This window comes from Glycine max, chromosome 4, assembly GCF_000004515.6.
Source record: "Glycine max cultivar Williams 82 chromosome 4, Glycine_max_v4.0, whole genome shotgun sequence".
Lineage (NCBI taxonomy): Eukaryota > Viridiplantae > Streptophyta > Magnoliopsida > Fabales > Fabaceae > Glycine > Glycine max.
Window position 1 is genome coordinate 42,426,676 of NC_016091.4, and position 4,931 is coordinate 42,431,606.

A 4,931-nucleotide genomic window follows, 5' to 3' on the forward strand; every position below is an offset into this window, starting at 1 on the left:
TAATTGTAATTTCATTACATTTTTCATTCAGCATTCAAAAAATCTTGCATTTTTTTGTTATATTTGTTTTTTTATCGAGACAAACTTTTAATGACTAAATACGAACAGTACCCTTGACATGCATGCCAAGAATTTTAACCGTGCAACCTCTTCATCCCGATGAACTAATGTAGTCAACTGACGACCCTTGGATGATCAAGCATCGTACACTATACAAAGGTTGCTCGAAGATCATATGTAGCATTTTTTATCATTTAGTCCACGGACTAAATGAGTTGATCATTTAGTTCACGGATTAGATAGTTGACTTGCGTCTGAAAGAAAAAAAAATAGATAAATAAATTTTAAAAATATGAAATTTAACCCATTTTTCAAATCCTTTTAAAAGTAATTGTCTAACAAAAACAAATTAAAAAAAATGACTAAAAATTAAATTAAAAATTCTTTTATTAACATTTTATAGTCCAATTGCACAAAGTATTTTGCAACTATATGTTCGGGTGCACAAAATATACGGTGAAAAGGAAGTGTAGATAGACGTTCTAACAATGTGACCGTATCTCGCACTCCCACGATTCTTTTATTAGTCTAGTTCTATTTTTGCAGAGTTCGCGGTTAATCCCGTTTAACCCAAAGGTTAAAGCTTAAAAAAACCCACAATTTAATGGACTAGAAATTGATGCCCATGTATTAAGGTTGTGGACGTCCAAATGCATAGCTCTAAACATAAGTCATAAGTGGAAGTAGACAAAGAAAAAATTGAACATTTTAAGAAGAGAAGCATTAGAAATAAATTCTTTTGAATATACTACTTTTATTGGCTAAATTTTGTTAAAAACTACAAAATTATTAGAATTACTAAGATCCGATGAGTGTATCTATTGACAACATACGTGAAAAGATCTAAATTCAATTCTTACATAATACACTTTTGAGAAGAGACAATAAACTTAAAATATAACTAAGTCTTTAGAATCAACAATTTATGGTTAACCTAAAGAACTAAAGCTTGTAGTGAGGGTCTCACCTAAGAACTAAAAATTGGTTATAAAAAATGACGTAGGACCCATAAGGTCATGTAATTTTTTAAAAAAAAGATCAATCAATAAGAGAATGTATATTTTTAAAAATATATAAAAACAAAGGACTGAAATTGAAATTTAAACTGTTGGAATACTAAAAAAAAAATCATCATCATTTGATAAACTAAAACTAAAGTTTATTAAGAGGACGCGTGGATGCCCACAGTAACCATGTGGACAGCCCTAAATTACAGTAAGTAAACAAGGTAAAAACATGCAAAATGAACACAATGCAAAACAAACAAAGGGTCGAATCGAACAAAATCATGAAGGTTTTAATAGCACAAGGGCATCATGGTAAAGCAGCACTCTCATCCATCATTGACCCGTATTATAAACCCAGGATTCCCTCTTCTTCCATGAACACCCCCCCTCAACAAAAGGAAACTCATTCACCTTCTTCTCTCTCTCTCTCTCTCTCTCTCTCTCTCTCTCTCTCTCTCTCTCTCTCTCTCTCTCTCTCTCTCTCTCTCTCTCTCTCGGTCTCATACACCACCTTCCATTTTCCTCCTCCAACTCCAACCCCTGCTTCTCTTATTTATATATATATTTCTCATTCCCCGTCTTCTGAGAGTGATGGGTGTTTGCTACCGTTGTTCCCACACCTCGCACATCACCGCCATCATCATCACCAGCTTCTTTCGCCACAAGCCTTAGAATTATACTATTATCATTCACTCACACCCTCCTCCTCCTCCCCCTTATTTCAACAACAACCGTTGACCACATCACAATCACAATCACATTGTCTTCCTCTGAGGATCCAACCTTCTTCACATGGCGGGTGGGAGCGTCTTCTGCTCCACTTCTTCTTCTTCTAATTTAACAACAACCACTCAGCCTCCTCTCGATTCTCTTTTCCTCTCTGCCTCTTCCCCTTTCCTCGGTACCTTTCCTTCTTCTGCTGTTTTATTTTTTTCTTGTTTAGTTTATAAAGTCTCGTGTCAAGCTAAGTTGGTCGTTTAGAGTGAGTTACTGTTAATTATTTTAAATTGTCTGTTTCTATATTCGATTCTTACAAATAAAAAAACTACTTAATTTAAGTGATCGAAATCAACTAATTCAGATTCACAACATCAGTTAAAAACTGAAAAGTACATCTTACACTTACCCCCCAGTTCTGATTGACCCAAATATAATTTACTAACATGGGTGGATAGAATAGGACTTTGGAGTAGTCTAAATTATTAATCTTTTGGTTGTTTGTTGTTATTTTTTCAGGTTCAAGATCTATAGTGAGTTTTGGAGATGTTCAAGGAGGGAAGGGGTGCAATGACTCGTTCTTCAGTTCCTACGATGAGCATGGGGATCATGAGGACATGGACGAGTACTTCCACCAGCCAGAGAAGAAGCGCAGGCTCTCGGTAGAGCAAGTGCGGTTTCTTGAGAAGAGCTTTGATGAGGAGAACAAGCTCGAACCTGAGAGGAAGATTCGGCTAGCCAAGGAACTCGGCTTGCAGCCGAGGCAGGTGGCGATTTGGTTTCAGAACCGCCGCGCGCGGTGGAAGACCAAGCACCCTGCAGGCTAGCTACAATGATCTCAAGGCCAATTATGACAACCTTCTCAGGGAAAAGGTTAAGCTCAAAGCTGAGGTGACTTGGTACTTGATAGATATTAGATGCCACTTGTTGAATTCTACAATGTCACACTTTGAGTTAACAATTTAGCATACAATTTAGCTCTTGAATGTAGTAACTTTTGTTGAATTGTTGATTTGATAATTAATGTTCATGATTCTACAAATTGGCAATCTTCTAGCAAGTTTGTTGTGTATTAGATTTCAACTAGCAATATATGTGTGCCTTGGTTAGAATCTCACTAGCTATGTCATTACCCCAAGTGCAATATTTTTTATTGATGTTGTGAACTAGTTTTCAACTAGCAATATTTGTGTGCCTTGTTTAGAATTTCACTAGCTATGTCATTAGTCATTACCCCAAGTGCAAATTTACCTTACCAAGTTGTCAATTTGTGAATAATATTGTTCAGTCTAAAAGGATTAATTTACCAAACTGTATGTTAACTTACACTGTTACACTCCATTTTATGATTGATGTAAATGTTTGTGATTTGTGGTCTTTCAATTTAGGTGGCAAGGCTCACTGAGAAGGTGCTTGGAAGAAAGAAAAATGAGGGGAACTTGGAACAGGCTGAAACCAACGGATTGCAGGAGCCACTGCAGAAGTCTTTGGCTGATTCAGCCTCAGAGGGTGAAGGGTCCAAAGTGTCTATTGGGGCTTGTAAACAGGAGGACATTAATTCAGCCAAGAGTGACATATTTGATTCATCAGAAAGCCCACATTGCACTGATGGAATCCACTCTGCACTTCTAGAGACAGGTGACTCTTCTTATGTGTTTGAACCTGATCAATCTGATGTGTCTCAGGATGAAGAAGATAACCTGAGCAAGACCCTTTTGCCTCATTTCATCTTTCCCAAACTTGAAGATGTTGATTACTCCGACCTGCCTCATGGTTCATGTAATTTTGGAATTCCGGAGGAGGATCAAGCCATTTGGTCTTGGCCTTACTGAATTTTCTGTAGTAGTATACAATATGTCTCTACCTTCTACTCTCAGGTTCTACTGTTTAGACTTGAGTTGAGATCATGTGTACATGGGTGAGTGAATAATAATACTAAGCCAAAGAAAAAATGGCACTCTACGGGTTTGTTCCCAAATGGTGGTTTCTTGCCAGTTTTTTTTTTTTACTTTGCAATGTAACTTTTGGTTCACAATGTAATTAAATAATATGTTCTTGTTGAGGATGTAGTTCTGAATTTCATTTCAAGGATGAATTTACATAGCAAACTAGATGAGAAAAGTGGGAAGAAAAAAAGGTTGTCTTCCATTCGAGGCCAGATATTGTGATTCTGTTCTATTGCTATGTGCTCATTGTCTTGTTGACATTTAATTGGTTGAGAACCTCTAGCACTTGGGTGATTCCTCTGTCCACTTGGGTTATGGGTCCCTGTTGATTCAAAATTCAATAGGTGGCAAGCTTGCATGACTTAACGCTTTGAAGGGTTACCTTCCAGAGTTGAGGGACGAAAAAATGGTCACGCTTCTCCTTAGAAGCGTCACTTTCACCAAACTAGCCAAATCACAGTAGTGGCTTCCAACAAATTGAGGAGAATCACCGACTTTTTTTTTCTTCACTCCTCCTTGCATACTTTTGAGAAAAAGTTTTCGAAGTGGTTCCGGATATCGAGTTCATGTTTAGATTATACTATTTCTTAAAAAATGTAGTATTCACACTTCATTGCAAAATTGTTTTAGATATCAATTTACTCGTGTTTAAGTAACTTGTCATTTTATTTTTTTAGTATATTTCTTTTAACAAATCCAGAAGCAATCATTTTTCTCCTCAGCTTTTAAGTACCTAGATTTCAATAATTTATATGTGAATATTATGATGTTTGTTTGATCCATGTAGTTAGTCCCACAAAATGGGAAAGGACAAATTAGGCTTTGTTGTTGTTGATAATCAAACGATTTTTGAAGTCATGAATTCAGTAATATAAGAAGGTCAGCTCAAATTGGCCTTCAAATTACCAAGAATGATTAAAGTAAATTGTGGACTTTGGCGAACTTTAATGTTATTGGTTTTGAATCATGGAATCATCCGTATTAGAAAGACTTTATATATATAAACCATTACTCTAGATTTTTAGAGTGAGTCTCACAATTGTATGTTTGTAGAGATTTAAAAAAAAAAAACTTTTCAATTATAGCTTATCATTAAAGTTGAATCCCCAAACAATTTATTTGATTAAGTTATAGAACATACATGAGTACGTGCGTGAGTTTAATTTCCAACAAGGTGATGCCCTTGTTTCCATTCTCCTAT

General features: G+C 35.9%; 1 pseudogene; it reads left to right on the top strand.

Annotated features, from left to right (window-relative positions):
- Positions 1 to 1,358: 1,358 nt before the first annotated feature.
- On the top strand, positions 1,359 to 3,844 carry LOC100816985 (homeobox-leucine zipper protein HAT5-like; annotated as a pseudogene).
- Positions 3,845 to 4,931: the final 1,087 nt, after the last annotated feature.